General features: G+C 32.3%; 1 protein-coding gene across 20 annotated transcripts in view; it reads right to left on the bottom strand.

The window, feature by feature from the left end:
- Positions 1 to 17,897, bottom strand: part of LOC147068096 (PDZ and LIM domain protein Zasp-like) — an 86,483-nt gene that overhangs the window by 54,199 nt on the left and 14,387 nt on the right. The gene's annotated exons all lie outside the window — the stretch shown is intronic.

Below are 17,897 nucleotides of genomic sequence, written 5' to 3'. Positions count from 1 at the left end.
GGGCCCATACGATCCTATTAGGATCGGACATGGTCAAAAATAAATATATACATGCACACGGTACAAAACCAAATACGGTTTCCTTCTATAGAAGACCTCTTAGATAGGTATAGGTGGAAAGAATTATTAGAGGAAGCCAGTACCTAGAATGGGTTGTCGCGCTTTAATTACTGTTTAATTTTGTCGTAACTAGGTAAAACGCAGGTGGCTCAATTGGTAAAGCACATCCGCCGGCGTCGTATTTATTTCAAGATTTTTTTCTAATATGTATGTTTCTAAGGTGTTTTCAAATTATGAAAAAAATAATTTAAAAATATTGTCGGTAAAATGAGTGCTGAATTAATTTTGCTGGCCATATGCAAAGTTCAGTGCAGTAGACGTATAAAAAACGTTTTAAAATAAAGTCAGGCACAATCAAGACTTGTTTACAGTGATCCATTGCAATAAAGCCCTGTTAAAAGTTCAAACTGATGTCACGGATGCTTTATTTAACCTGCGCAGCGCCGTTTTCAATCAAGTAATACAATATTTAATAAATTGAACCAATTCATTTAAAAATGCAAATCATTCATCCCTGATATATGAAGACTAAAGAACAAATAAATTGTATTTAGGTAGTTACTAACCATTTGTTTGTAATGTGTTTTCATTTAAATTGATTGTGACTGAATTTGCATGGAAAAGAATTTAAAAAATAAGTAAGTGTATTTTAAATAAGTACATAATATTATGTTTAATAAATCAATGAGGTTGTTTTTTTTGTTTGTTTCACTTATGGAGATGGCAGGACATTGACTGAATACCGCCTAATACCAATAGGCCAACCGTGATCCAGGCTATCTTATAAAATTTCAAAAATGATGTACGCATCAACCCATGTGAATTTAGCTAAAATGATATCTTATATTATAATATATAGGACCTGACCCCCCGCGACTGCCAAGTATTTAATAATAACACGCTGAAAGATGAAAGGGTACGTATGCGAGGTCAAGGGTGTTCAGGGGATCAAAATTACAGATTTTCGTGCCCTAGATTCTAGAACAGATTTAAATTAGAAGTAAGCGTTTCTCTGATTTACATTTTCTGGTAATCAACGCTTTTATTTATTTAACCAGCTTACGTTTACAGTTGCCTTAATTTTTCTCTTTCATAATCACATTTCTTCTTAGGGACATGGAAATGTGATAATTAAAAATACACGATTAAAAAACGCTAAGTAATGAAATGCATTCGAAAGGTTAGGCGCAGTGGAGTTGAAATGGCATGCAGTGACGTCGGAGGTTCGTGCGCATTTATTTTATTTTTGCAAATTCAATGTCAAGTTGGCGAGCCTGTTCTGGTCTCAGTACCTACTCAACTCTCGCCTCTCCACAGGAAATCCTTTTGCTACATCGCTAGAATTGCATCTACTTCCAGAACTTTTCACATTATTTTTCATGAACTGCAAAGAAAAATTATAACGATCGCTATAATTCGATATAAATATCCAATTGCATTAGATTTGTCTTCTTTATTGATTCTCAAAAGTATATTTTATCAGTAATACTTATCTAATATCAAAAACCATTCATAACTATTAGTAAGTAATATTTCTAAATAATAAAATAACTATATTGTTTAACCTTTCATTTTCATAACAATTATACATACGAGTAGCTTATAGAATATATTGTTAATCATTATATTTTATCTGTCATTTTATAAAATGTTAAATAACTCGTGGCGATAATAATATTATATGGATTTTAACTAATTTCATTATTGTTTAAGCACCATATCATTATTAACAATCAACATTAATTTCAAAGGCCACTTCCCTAGATTAAATCATAAGTCCAAGTGCAATAAAACTAAAATCATTATCAGTTTTTATTACTCTTAGCAGTTGAATACCGATGGTTTATTTTCTTTGAAAATTGCAAAACATTAATGCAACTTTTTGAAGTAAAATAATTATGTTGTCGATTTTATCTACTACTCACAACTAGATTAATATTATCCTATCCTAATTAGTGTACCTGAGTCGATCGACCCGTAGATTCTAAATAATAGTATAAATATATGTATCTAATTAATGATATGATTATAATGCAATACATATATTTTCAGAACACAATGTTGAGAGTTATGCAAACTGAATTGCAGTGATGATAGGGCTCCCTGCAGAGTGCAGCTGCATGGTGTGATGAGCGGAGATTAAAATTCCCTGCGGTCCTCTTTCGACTCCGGTCGGAGTACCTACTCAACATTTTTTTTATTTTTACGTTTTCATTTTTATTATTTTCTCAGCAACTTTCTGAAACCGGTCGAAGAGACGCGGTGACCGAATGTCCCAAAAGAAAATTTGTAAAGTTGTATTAGAGGTAAATAAATACGCATATATTCACATTATTCTAAAGTAGCGCAAAAAGAAATTAAAAAAAAAAACTAATTTTATATTTTATGATACGTAGTTGGCTATGGGCGTGGAAAATTGAATAATTTCTTAGTAGGTACTTATATTTTTTTGATTACGTATAATATCGTCAACCACGTGTGGTGTTAAAGAACGGGTTGCCTAGCACGACAGTTTGAGAGTTGGTCCTGCTCTTATGATAGGTTTCCGTGGATCCTCTTCTTGACGTAAAAATGTAAAAGACCTTAAGTTGTCCTCATTTGAAACCAATTTAGATGTTATAATCATAGACCAACGCCAAGTTACAATTTAAATAAAAATCAAAAAATCTACCTTGCAGGTATGATAAACTTAATATAATGATTTAATAGCTGATACTAATTTAGAGTATGATATATTTATTTATACGCTACCGTAGAACACGTAATGACTGATGAGTGATGACTGATGAGTGATGACAAAAATATTTATAAAGGAAAAAGTGTTCAATAGAGATCAAGTTTCAAAAATTACATTCTTACGCCAAAAATCGTGACAGAACTCTTCTGCTGACGAATTAAAGTAAAGTAAAAAATTCATTGTATAATGTAAATAGGTAATATATTATTCTAAAACGGATTACTCCTAGTAACTTAATAAATAAAATTAACAAACACGTTTCATAGCTACGTTTGCTACCATATGATTTTTATGAAAACACGATTTAAAAAAAAAAACGCGATTCAATTTCGCTGCATGTAAGTATGTATGTATGTACAGATGTGTTGGTGAGATGATAAACCTTTGTTGATAACAACAAACAGCACGTATTGTTTTTATGCATCATTGTGCAGTAACCGTCACCAGGTTTTTTGACACGAATATTATTTATGACAACGATAAGATTAGTTTTTAGCGTGATTTCTAGGTCTTTAAAATATTTATCATTTAAATTTAAACGTAGACAGCGTTTTCGTATCGCGAAAAACGAGCATGTATTGCGTCTGTATATTATAATAGTATGGTTGTAAAATTAAAACACACGTGTATTAATAATGCAGTTTCACGAAACTCTTTTGTCATTCGAAGACTGCTATAATAGTGGGTAAAATAATAATTATTATTAAAATTGTTATCCTGCTTCTCGTAAATTAGTGAACCAACAGGAGTCGGTACTGTGTCATCTGTAGGGAAATTTCTTACGCCCTCCCTGAACTCTGAAATTTCAAAATACTTAATAGTTAAGGAAAAACTAAATCCTTCAAACAAGTTTACCCTATTGTAGAGCTCTTATAAATTCCGACACGTCACATTTTCTTGTACGTTTCTCATAAATTTGTTCCATGTATACTCATAAGTCATAGTAAAAAAAGCGCCTGTGGTGCAATTTTGTTTGATGTTTATTATGTGTGCATGATAGTTTTTGTCGATTAATCGGCTGGTATGCATCATTATTAGAACATCATCAATAACATATCCTAATAATTGCGCCAAAAAAAGAGTCCAATTATAATGACTACGTAAATAATTATAGCAATATTAAATCGATTAACTAGAAAAGCCTACGTCCACGGCACACAATATATAAATTATTAAATAGGACAATACAACTAATATTATATGTATATGAAAAAAAATCGGTGTGTGTACTTATGTACGCGCGTTAGAAGTTATACTTCTTTGGCGTAACAAAACAAAAACAAAACTTGTGATAAACTAGATTCTTCGACTAGCTCTTAATTATTATCTTGTTAAATTACACACTCAAGAAAAATGACCGCTTATTGGAACGCCGTTGGTTTATTTCTATACACTTTAACTTATATTACTAAATTATATAATGGTTTCTCGTTGTTTTTATTTTTAAAGTACCAACTGTCACTCTGACGTTTAATAATTTGTTTACGCAAGGAATTTCAAATGACCGACAATAGTAAATTCGCTGCCTAGGCAACGGAACAATTCTAAACTATAATATTATACTGTATAATCGTCACGATTGCAGTATCATACTGTGGCGTAAAGGTAGTGCGTTCGGCTGATAACCGAACACTCGGTGGTTCGAATCCAATCGAGTGCGTTTTTTTTTCTTGTGAAAAAATAAATTATGTGTTACATGACACTCGCCAAAAATACACTCTGATCTGATTTCCCAAATGCGCCAAAAGAAGTATAACTTCAAAAATACTAATTTTAAATGACCTATCAAGACTTCTAACCCTATAACATAACTACTCCAACTGTACATACAAAATAAACCTCTAAAATTTTATGAGTCATTACCTAATTACTTACATTAATAATTGTTTTTCTTGGTCTTAGACTTACTTTACTATGTATGTTGGTATTGAGATTGGTGGTTTTTATTTTATTTTTCGTGGGGTCTCAAAATCAGTCAGTGCCTCGGTACATTTCTAAACCTGTCACTGAGAACAATGCAAGACGTCCGTGTGTTATCTCGATCCGTGTAATGTTCAATAAAGTATGTGTCATCTCTAGCACCTGTTTAGTGTTGAAGTGCACTTAAAGCGAATGCTTTTGAAACGTAGACGTTGAATTCGACAGTTAAATCCAATGCCATATTGTACTAAGTGCCGCACTGCGACCTTTGGAGTAAAAGCTGGTTGTAAAAACAGTTCCCTATATGGACAAAATTTAACCTTGTCACAAAAAGCATAATAAGACAGACTGACTATGGGTGGCACTACGCTGAGGTCATCTCATCAGGGAATGAAACAAAAAATATACTTTGCTTCTAATATCAGTTTTAATATAACGATTAACATTATAATACATTACAAGGAATAAGTTTTTTGTGTGCGTACAGAGTAAATAGAAAGACAAAAACAAGTTCACAGAAAATAAATCCGAATAAAAAATCTGATAATTATGTGCTTTTAATGTATTACAAATTAATGAGTCCGAAAAAATATATAAATAAAATGAACTTTATAATGAAAAAAACTCGCCTGCATTTTCCATATCATTATTTTTTAATATAAATAAATGTGCTTCATTTGATACATATCTATTGATTTAAGACGCTCTACATTATAATTCAGAATGTTATATTATTTAATAGATAAAATATGTCATAATAATTTTTGCTATACATTTCTATGACAAATTATTTGGCGGGGGGTGGTTAGCAACCGGATGGGAGCCACCATTGGCGCGGCTCTGCTCTAGGTTTTAAATAAAATTGCCTGAAAATGTAAGATATTTAAGAAAGACAGGACACTGAGATGTTATCTATTCATATGGGGCGTAAGAAAAGTTTGTAATGTTAAATGTATAAGACTTCGCTCAATAAATAAAAATAATCACGTAGTTTGGACTATTGTCCCAGCCGGTCGGCAGTGTTGATGCGCGCGTATTTATAACAATGTACAGCATGCATAAAATTGAGTTATTTTGAGAAATACCTCTTTTGCAATGGCCTCTTGCCAAATATTACAAAATATCAAATACATAATAATATATGTAATGTGTACGGACGTCCTGTTATTTTTCAAATCCCAAAATTCTCCGACCACAAACCAGCTATTTAAAAAAATATTACTTCATAATATCTGCAGGAATTCGCAAAAGTCAAGATTCCAAATCTCTCTCACCAGGTTTTGAAATATTTTACCGTGAGGAATGACAAAAAATGTCGATAGTCCAAGTTTTTTTCTTTTGATACGGTATATTATATGGATATGTCTGTGATTTATGTGTTGTGATAAATATTCTGAACAGTATAGTCTCAGATATTATATTAAATGTAGAAAACATAGTTACTTTGGGAATACAGTGTCTCTCTGCACAATTCAACTACGTCTAAATCACCCGATCTTCATCTTTCCTTTATTTTATTGAAGAGACTAGCCCTACCTACATTCAGACATTTTTCGTTCGCTAGATGAACGCATCGCAAGGCATGCATGCGCATTGTCTGCCTCAAATCGTTTTCAAAATGGCCGTTTTTCGTAATTAAAATAATAGCGCACGTAATTCCATCACCGATGAACTTCTGTTCAACATCACGTCAGTGTTGCTAACCGAATGATTCCGGGGAAAATGTATAATAGTATATTATGCGTACTATAATTTTACGCCAAATAAGTCTAAAATATGAAAGTAGGTACTATAATTTATAAGAATTCAAAACGAAAAATGTTTTGTGATTTTCTTAGTTTTTTCAAACTATTATATTTTTTACATATACTTACCTATTTGTATTAAAATCAGTATTATAAAAATTTTACAATACTGTTTTCTATGAAAATTATAAAACTATTTGACGTACAAGTGTAGACAGTGGACGCCGCTAAAGCATGCGCAAAACTACTCAATGAAAAAGTTTAAGTGAAGTGGAAGATAACGTGATCAAATGTAGACATTGCGTACCTATGTGATTTTTAATTGCAATACAGTAAATAGGTAGGTGTTAATAACCACGACTGCTCCTCGTGAAAAAAAGTATCACCAACCTCTGTGGGTATATTCTATACACGAGGCAGCTATCGACGGCTAAGTGATAATAAGTCTAAACTGTCAAAACTGTCTATCTCGCTCTAAAAGCTAATACAGCCAGGAGAAAGGGGCTGTTAAAATATGGCACTTTTCGACAGTTTAGACTTTAGACGATTAACTTATTGTAATAATTAACCTCATCAATACATAAATATGATAAACTACCGTCGATAGCCGCTCTGTGCGTCGATCGACCCACCGATACCTGTATGACTAATGCACTTTCCAGAAAATATATGTATTACCTTTATGAAGACGTAGCTTGGGACTTACCTACCTACTGTATCGTGTTTCTACATTTTAATACCAAATATACAATTTTCATTGCATCTTTGAATCCTCCACACCTTTACGAAGAAACCACATATCTACGAGAAAGTAGTTGGCAGATACGTCTATGGTATGTAATATTGTATTCATTCCCTCAGTAGAAGTTGTCCGAGTTGTAATATAAGTCTACTCTAAAGTGGATACTGGTGTAATGGATGTAATGATCCAGTGTTAAATATTCGAATGAGGCAACATTCTACGAGGGTGGGTCAATAAGTCCTTAGAAAAGCCGACAGGTGGCGCGACTAGTACTGTAAGCGGTTTGTTTTCATGCAGCGGCACTACCGATTCAGTATGCTGCGAAGTTTCAATCAGATTGGTCGGGTTGTTGTTTTTTATTTTCGTACATTTAAAAAAAAAATTTGCTTGTTTACAAAAATGGAGAAAATTGAGTTTAGAGCTGTTATTAAAAATTTTAATATAAAAGGGTTAACAGCAAAGGAAATAAAAAATGAGTTGGATTTAGTTCACGGCATATCTGCTCCTTCACTTGCAACTATTTATAACTGGTTAAATGAATTTAAACGTGGTCGTACATCAACAAAGGATGAACCACGCTCAGGACGTCCTGTAGAGGTGACTACACCAGAAATGATCAATAAAATCCACGATATGGTGTTAAGTGACCGAAGATTAAAGTTGAGTGAGATAATTGAGGTTACAGGGATCTCAAAAGGTAGCGTCATTTCTATTTTACATGACAAATTGGGCATGAAAAAAATTTCTGCAAGATGGGTGCCGCGTTTGCTCACAGTCGACAATAAACGCAATAGGGTGGTGGCCTCTAAAGCCCTGTTGTCGCTCATGCAACGCAATCCGGATGAATTTTTTCGTCGCTTTGTGACTGTAGATGAAACATGGATACACCACTATACTCCCGAGACGAAAGAACAGTCAAAGCAGTGGATTGCGAAAGGCGAACCATGTCCAAAGAAGGCGAAAACCGTAAAATCAGCTGGTAAGGTTATGGCTACTGTATTTTGGGATGCACGTGGAATTATTTTCGTTGACTATTTGGAAAAAGGAAAAACAATAACAGGGGATTATTATGCATTTTTATTGGACCAGCTAAAAAACGAAATTGAAGAAAAACGGCCTCATTTAAACAGGAAAAAAATCCTCTTTCATCAGGACAATGCCCGTGTTCACACATGTTTACGATCAATGGCTAAAATTGAAGAATTGAAGTTCGAATTGGTCGACCACCCACCGTATTCGCCAGATTTAGCCCCCAGTGACTTTTTCCTTTTCCCAAACTTAAAAAAATGGCTAAGTGGACAACGTTTTTTTTCAAATGAAGAAGTCATCGATCGGACAAATGCTTATTTTGAGGACCTTCCGAAAACTTATTTTTCTGACGGTTTAAAAAAAATTGAGAAACGTCTAACCAAGTGTATTGAGCTCCAAGGAGATTATGTTGAGAAATAAAAAAAAAATACAAAAATAAAAACTGTTTTAATGCTTTTTTCTAAGGAATTATTGACCCACCCTCGTATCGATGTAGCCTGCGAATCTATTGCTAGTTGAAATACCTACATCGGAAGGTGTGTTATGTACAAAAGCTCTGTTCAATGTTATGTTAAAAATATACATTTACCAGGTGTGCATAGCTATATAAATGGCTACGATATTACATTACGATCTAGCAGTAAAATATGTCAGATAACTATTATAGATTTCAAAGATTCATATACCTACTTAACTATTAGTAGTTATGGTAATATTGTTGAGTAAAAGAGAGATTTACGCAGCAGTGAAAAAATAAAAGCTTACATTATTCTGTTTCCTCCAACATTATACGAGCGTCAGACCCTTTTGTATGTTTCACCATAGAGCTTTTAATATGCATCAGTCACTACTGTACTTCACATAATAAACTTAAATACAAGAAAATATATAGGTACTAACAAAGTAATTTAAAAAAAACCCCCCGGTGTTATTATATTATGTAAATATCCTGCAAATAATAATATTAAGCTATAATAAAAATATCTATATAACAATTTGTAAAAGAGAGAAAAATCTATCGTACACACTTTTACGGTTTTTAGTATGATTCAAAGAAAAGTTTGTCGTTCCGAAGCCTGTTATTGTTGCTTACGGTATCGTAGAATGCAAAAACCAGTTTTGGGAGATGTACAAAAAATATATAAATATGGCGCTATAAACTCATGCTACGAGTATTATTGTAACTTACTTATCAGCTTCCAGTATTGCGGGGGCTGGCCCTTCTAAATATAGGACCGTTTACTACCTACATGAACTTCTTTAGTTCCGATGAACCTCTGTTTAAATTAAAATATTTGATAAAAAAAACTTGTATAAGTATTATAATATGTAGTAAAATATCTCCCGAATTTTGATCAACATACTAATTATTAGCAAGAATATATTATATTTTCATAATTATGATTTCATATTTATAAGTGTAATCTATAAAATAATGGCAAATACCTGAACCATGATTTTAGCGCAATCAACATTTTTGTACTAAGTAAATGTATTTTTAATAGTTAATTGAAATATAGAAAAATAGGAAATAGGTGCACACTAAAGCTGCAATTACATTATGATCACGTCACGTACTGTCACATACTGGTACGGCGACAAATTTAGCCTATTGTTTCATCATTCCGCAGAATATTTTGAATGATCACTATCTCTCTATAGTCTATGGAGAGTGCCAACTCTAATGTATTATTATTTTGAATTATTATTCATTATTTATGCTAATTTCAATTAATCTGAACAGTTAACAGATTTTGCATATATTTCTATATAGTCTATGGAGAGTGCCAACTCTAATGTATTGGTATTTTGAATTATTATTCATTATTTGTGCTAATTTCAATCAATCTTAACAGTTAAGAGTAAGACTAAGTCACAGTCAAACTAAGAGTAGGTTTGTATCAAAGTATTAGCACTTATTGTAAAAATTACAATAAGATGTTTGTAATTGTTTCAATAAATGCTATATTTCAACAGCACCTCTCTTGTTGCTAGCGTGGTATGCGTGAGGTGTCCTCATTGTTGTTCTGGCGATTTCGACTGATTTTGCTAACTTTGCTGACAATGTTCATTTAAAGTTTAAAGGTTCAAAGTGTGTTACGGGATGGAAGCATCAGTGTGAATTTTCAATACCAAGAAAAACGACATTACACACTTTTTTCCCGTAGCGGCAGTGCTGTGACAGCACATGACAGCACATAACATGATGATAATGTGTTTGAACCGAGAAAAACCATGAAAAAGCTCTGAAAATCGCAAAATATGTCGGAGTGTCCAATCGTTTTCCTCGGTTTTGAGTAATATTAATTGTTGTTATAATCGCGACAATAATGAATCATCGTAAATAGAATCAGGGTTCGCTGAGCTTTGGCGCTCTGTAAACAATATTGTTTTATCCTTTATTTATATCCAAAACTCAACCACATTCGTCGATCATTCTGTTTACCATACGAGTATCGACAGCAGCTGAAATAATCAATTATTTTGCGGTGCATGGTATGAGACTTTATAAATGTTGCGACTCTACGTGCCACCCTATAGATAGACTCTGTAGTACGGATGTTAGGAAAGCGTTTGGTATTGACGCATGCTTTAGAAAAGTACTTGTTTATTAAAATGATCAACTTTATTGTCAAATAGTCGCGAGGCTAACCAACTATGTTGCGGTGATTGGTTTACCAACTATTTGACATTTTTTTGCTTACTTGATTGCTTGCACTCTCATGAAAAATATTCAAACATAATAATGCACTGCCATTTCTTGCCACTGATATTAAATCCCTATAGAAAACAGCTGACAAATCATACGAATCTATCACTATGAGTGATATTACCATGTATCAGTGAATTGAATTAATATTGCCAGGATTAAAAATAAAAATACCATGCGATACGACAAGTAGTTACATCGTATACTTTGAAGACGTTTGAGTTAAGATGTGATTAACTGATTAACTGATTAATAACCACTTCATAACGAGATACCCTAAAAATGAAATTATATGTTTGTATTACAAAACAAGCTATCCACACATTCTGTTTACAAGAGATTTTTTTATTCATATGCGATATTGTAAAGTCCTGCAGAAATGTTTCTACAGGTTCATAGTAATTACTTAACCAGACATTATTATAGAACTGAGTATATTAATACAGCTGACCCGGTGACATAGTTGGCATAGTGAACGGAGCGCCCCTGTTTCATTTTCAGAGTGTAGTGGCGTATTTTTCCATTATTTGACGAGTCGTTGTACTATAATAGTAACTATACTTTGTAGAATCAATTATTGTAGTAGGTATCAGCTGACAACGAATATTGTTTACTAACATACATCTCAAAGCGTAAAACTCTGACGCGGTGTATTGGCCAAACAAAATTGCTTAGCAAAGCTTGTCTCAATAAGACTTTTTATTTTTAATATTGTCATGCAAATATAATATATAACATTACCTACTCGAATAGACATTTTTCTTTTAAACATGTTTTCACATCTTCGTGGTTTTATTTACAATTCTTCTATACCAACTTTATTTTACTCTATCTGGTGGTTTACCGACTTGATATCATTTTTTGCGTATATAGGTAGGGGTTTTATTTCATTGTGGTCTCACAATTATATTCTATTTTAATTTATTTATTCATGTCTATTGTATTTTCTTTATATTATTTACTATTTATAATTATTATGGTATACTTTGTTGATAGTGGTTTATTTGCTGTGTATTGGTAGAGCATCGACAAATCTGCGAGTTATACAATAATAATAGGTTTTTTTTCGTATTAAAAAACTATAAGATAAAATAATTGTTTAATCAAAGGTGTTATTACATATCCATCCTTATATCATATTTACATTTTAATATTTCTAATGATTTTAGCAGGTCTAAAAAGACACGAAACAATTCAATTCATTTTTTATATATATATAGGTATAACATGTCTTAATTTAAATTCTTAAATTACAGAAAAATAATAACGTTCCTCGACCATTAGTATACAATAAAGTATATATGCACGTAATTATGTTTCATCGCAGACATGCTGTGTGGTATTTTTAATACTAATTATCATATTTCATGAAAAATTTCAAGTGTCGTCGCTGGTATAATGTATCAAACATTAGTAAATCCTAGCACTTGAAATCATGATTGTAGTCGGAAAGAAATTTTGACGGAAATTTAAGTGAATTTGACACATCAAAATAAAAGGAAATACTCGTAAGTTGAATGTATTTTTTTTAAACATTGCTAAGTGCGTAAAAATAATACATACTTTCGTTCCATATATTAATAAGGCGATACTTCAGTGAAACGGCTAATAATTTTCAACTATAGGCGCGACGAAATTTTGGACTCGCTGGCAGTCTGAGAGCGAACGTCGAGGTGTCAATACGTCAATTTGTTTCGTGACGGCGACGGGGGTATTAAATCTGAAATCGTGTAAAGATGACTAAAAACGTTACCCATTTACTTTAAAAAGAAAACATGTCAATGAATATATTATTATTGTTACTAATAGAATAATAAACAGAACATTAAATGGACGCATGTTGGATTTATATGACAAATTATATTTCGGTCGGCATGCGTCATTTGCACCCGCGACCCGCAATCCGCGCATCGCCTAGCCACGATCTTTTTAGACCATCCCTCAACTGAGGTATAACCTTAATAAACTAGTTATTATATATTATATAAAATATATTTAAGTACTCTTTAACACTACAACAGTAGTATAATTAGTAATATAAGTGACACGATGACAGCTACACAGGCTTTGAGAATATCACATAAATATATCGTGACCTCATGGGAATCGAGCCCGGAGCCCCCGGATGAAAAGCCACACTACGAGTACGAGGACTACCGTACAATATTATTGAATTGTCAACACTAAATACGAAATCAAACGAATACGTAATTATGTTACACATAATCCCATTAAACATTGATAGCAAATCTGTGCTTTCGTTGGTTTTACGTAACTATTGCGGTGCGATTTTCTTATGAACAAGAAAACCGGAAAATTACATGGCAGGCTCACTTTTAGAGTTCCTACGCCTATTCGTTTGGCTAGCTTAATGTAATCACGTATTAATTTTGATTTTGTTGGAATGACTAGGCAAATTTAATTGATTTTTGAAGTTATACTTCTTTTGGCGCGTTAGGGATCAGAGTGTATTTTTGGCGTGTGACATGTAACACATAATTTATTTTTTCACACGAAAAGAAACGCACTCGATTGGATTCGAACCACCGATTGATTGTTCGGTTATCAGCCGAACGCACTACCTTTACGCCACAATATGATACTGCAATCGTGACGATCATGCAGTATAATAGTATAGCTTAAAATTGTTCCGTTGCCTAGGCAGCGAGTTTATTATTGTCGGCCATTTGCAATTCCTTACGTAAACAAACTATTAAACGTCATGGTGGCAGTTATTACTTTAAAAATAAAAGCAACGATAAATAATTATATAATTTAGTAATATAAGTTAAAGTGTATAGAAATAAACCAACGGCGTTGCAATAAGCGGTCCCTTTTCTTGAGTGTGTAATTTAACAAGATAATTAAGAGCTAGACGAAGAATCTAGTTTATCACAGTTTTTGTTTTGTTACGCCAAAGAAGTATAACTTCTAACGCGCGTACATAAGTACACACACAGATTTTTTTAAATAAATAAACTTATTTTATTTACTATAGATCAATGCAATGTGCTTTAATACTATTGTACACCACATACTTACGAATATAAAATATTATTATAAACTGTGTGAATAATATGTAAGTACGCTAAAATGACATTATTAAAACAACTCTCTAAATTCGGGCTTGTGTGGTTATACCATTAGCAACTGGAAGATTCTGATAGGGAGAATGAAAAAGGAACTTACGAGCTTTATTCAAGTGGCGCCAAGTCTGTATTACTCGTACAGATTATAATTTGTTAAGTTGTTATATCGTATGATTACTGAGACGCTAAAACATGTTACAGTTTTGACAATAAAATTTAATGTCCACAAGGAATGCAACCGGATGGACAAATACATTCCTTCTTAATGGACTGAATATGTCATATTTTACATTAAAAGAATCTTGAATACCATAAAACAGAAACACTAAAAACCAACTAAGTAGATATGTATACTTAATGCAAGGGTCGATCACGGATAATTTAATTGATTTAATAATATAATAAATACTTAGTTATTTTTCTAAGTTTCTAAGACTGATTTTTTTTCGTTGGGCTAAGATGATAGTACTTACCTACACATTCTTATAACTTCACAACTCATAGGATTGTAGTAGAGAAAGCGTACAAAGACAAAGAATAATCATATACATAGATATTGGGCATGTGAAAAGAATAAACAACACATAAACATTTTAAAATAGTGGGCACTGTTTATATATTTTCTAACAGTACATAGATAGGGAAATAATTGCACTTTGGTATTAGGTACTTTCCAATCCAACCTTTGTTCGTCATAATTCTTAATAATAAAAAAAATACTTGACCCATTATAACAGTTGAAAAATTTGATAAGATAAAGCTATAGTAAAATCATTAATTATACTTAAAACCTGTACTTAATTCAGTCGATAATACGGTAGTTAACAGGAAACTCGTTTGAAACGCAATATTTACGTATATATTGTGTATAATCAATCGCTTAACAAAAGCCTGTGTAGAATCTTGCGCTCGGTTTATCTTGTAATAATGTCTTTCAATAGATTATATTTGGGTGGTCTGGATATATCATTTGATGGAAATTTACCTTTAAAAAGAAGTTAATGTCTGCTCGTATTTTGGGTGTCTATCTAGCATCTTATATTGCCCAAAATTTATAGTTTTATACGTGAAGTGAACAATAAATTATATTTTATTTTTGCCCATAAGAAATTTGAATTAGATTGTATATCGCTCGTAAGTTATACTAATTCAATTCCGTAATAGCACACTTTTTATCGACCCTGACCGAAAAAAAATGCATGAATTTATATTATTGCCTATAGAAAAGTATTTTTTTCTGAAAATCGTGATATTTTAGCGAGCTCTTCTCGAAAGATATACCGAGGTCTTTTATTTCAGTGTTAGCTGAACGAATGTACAAAAATACATTCGTGGGATTAGTGGTTAAAAATAAAATAGGAGAAATGTCGTCGAGATGTATGGCATACGAACGTATGTAAGTACTCTACGGGGTATTTGAATACTAATGTATTAGAACTAAAATAGTATCGAATTCCAAGGGGTACATTCAATCCATTTCACTAACAAGGTGTGCCAATGTTGGTACATGAAAACAAAATTGAAAGGAGAAAAATGTGAATGAGCAAAATTCACAACATTTGAACGTTAATTTTATATAAGTACTTAAATTAATGAGGAATAAATATTATTACCATATTATAAATCAGGTTTGATTGTCGGACGGGTAATAAGAAAGAGCGGGAGTGTGGTCAAGCGAGACAATCCAATACAACAGGAGCGATCTGAACAATATCGACGATAGCTACCATAGTACAGTATACAAATACGGATACTGCACATCTTTAGTGATGTTACTATAATACAGATTTTCTTCTAAACCAGTGTGTTTCCCAGCCAGTATGTGCAAACGCATTATTATTTCAAACACAACTTTTTAAATTAATATTTTTGGTGTGTCGCGAAATCCTAATTAGTTTTAAACTATGTCACTATTTCGAAAATGTTGAAAAACACTGCTCCAAGTAATTGTCAATTAAGTATACCTACTTATGGCTAAAAATTAGCAACGGTTTTTGTTAATTAACGAATAATTCACAAGATTTGAGAATGTAACATTTTTTAATGAACTTCATAATTGTCTCCCTTCAGAAATAAATAAAATAATATAGTTCCGGGCGGGACTCGAATCTGTATCCATCAAATTCCAACCAATGTGCTTTACTAATTTAGCCACCTGCACCCTACGTAACGACGACGAAAATTCATGCAAATATGTATATGTCTGAGATGTTTCCGAATTATGTAAGATTATAAGTAATATTATAATATAGTTAATTTACTATGCGGAGGGCAAAATATAAAATAAATAACTTTGAAAGTCTTTTGAATCACTTCAGTAAACATTATTTTTAGTTTTACATGAGGAAACGGGAGTGCCAAAAGTTTTAAAATAAAATAAAACAGATACACAAAAAATAACAATCTGACTTATATTAGTGCAATTTTTCAGTGGCAATAATTCAAGCATCGCTGTTGGAAACCTTGAGAGATTTTGAGAGATAATAATTGCAAAACGTGCCAAAATTTGACACCTACGCGAAATTCGCTGGGAAATTACATTCGATGTTTTACCAAAAGTTTCATAATAAATGCATAACATCTGAAATGGGTCAATGATCTATCGCAGGTGCAGTAATCACATTGATTTTTAATCACTTCTATATAATATACAGTGATGAATTGAGTATGTATCGCCATTTTAGTATTTATTACATTATTTATTCATAACAAGTTATAACTAAATACTGTGTTTAAACATATTGTAAATTGACTTTTTAATTATCTACATAACATAAGGCAGTGATTCACAACAAGACTTACGCAAGAATTAGCAAAAGCTTACATTAAAAGTACAACTCATCTCATCACAAGGTTGTGCCCTTCAAAAAGTGTTGGGAATAACGTTTAAATTAAACTAGGATACGGATATAGTTATTTACAACATGAGATTTTCCTACTTTTCAACACAAAGAAAACCGATTTCTCATACAGCATATAAATTATAATATACAACCCATGTAGTAGAATCCAGAGTTATCCAGATTTCATAAAGGTCAGCAGTTATGTATGATGGTTACATGTAAGTTGTACGTATGCAGTTCATCGTGGGACACTTATTCGTGCGTCGCAGTACGTGAAACATGAGTTCGTATAACATTTTATCAAATGACGAGTTCTTCGGTGAACATTTCACCGTGGAATACATTTTTACGTATCTTACAATATGCGGCGATAGTATGCAAATAGTACTGTTCCAATTAGATTAACCCTAACCTAACCTAGTAAAAACATCTCATGAAATTCGCAAACTAGCGCCACATGTTGTAGCATACGTACAAATATACTCCATACGTCCTGCGGTGAACTGTTTACGTACAAAATTCCGAATACGATGTATAATTATAAATGAAACTATGTATACCTATACTTTTAAAAATAATTAAAAAGCGTGATATTTTTGAACGTTCTATTATTTTTGTTATCCGGACTAACTTCAGGATCATTAGAAAGGGCTAATTTTATGAAAATATGATAAATAGGATACTAATGAAGTCTAAGATGTATGGATTACAGTCGAATGTTGATTATCCCGATTTCACTGAAATCATCGGTTTTGTATGATTATAAATGAGGCCTCGAAATGAACCGGAGCACAGTTTCGGTTCATGAAATCCCAGAGATTATCGCCCGCTTAGAAAAATAATAACATATTATGTTAATTTACTATTTATTTTATTCAACGAATAATTCGCAAGATTTAAGAATGTACCATTCTAATTATTGAACATATTATGTTAATATTTTCGGAAAATTGCCGAGTGCCCCGGTTCGTAAAATATTCAATTGCAAGCGCTGTTTTAAATGAAACAATACTTTTTTTTTA

The sequence above is a fragment of the Rhyacophila brunnea genome, unplaced genomic scaffold, assembly GCF_057557595.1.
Source record: "Rhyacophila brunnea isolate RB1 unplaced genomic scaffold, BYU_Rbru_1.0 scaffold_3, whole genome shotgun sequence".
Classification (NCBI taxonomy): Eukaryota; Metazoa; Arthropoda; class Insecta; order Trichoptera; family Rhyacophilidae; genus Rhyacophila; species Rhyacophila brunnea.
The sequence above is the reverse complement of the archived record's forward strand: the minus strand, read 5'-3'. Positions and strand labels throughout refer to the sequence as shown.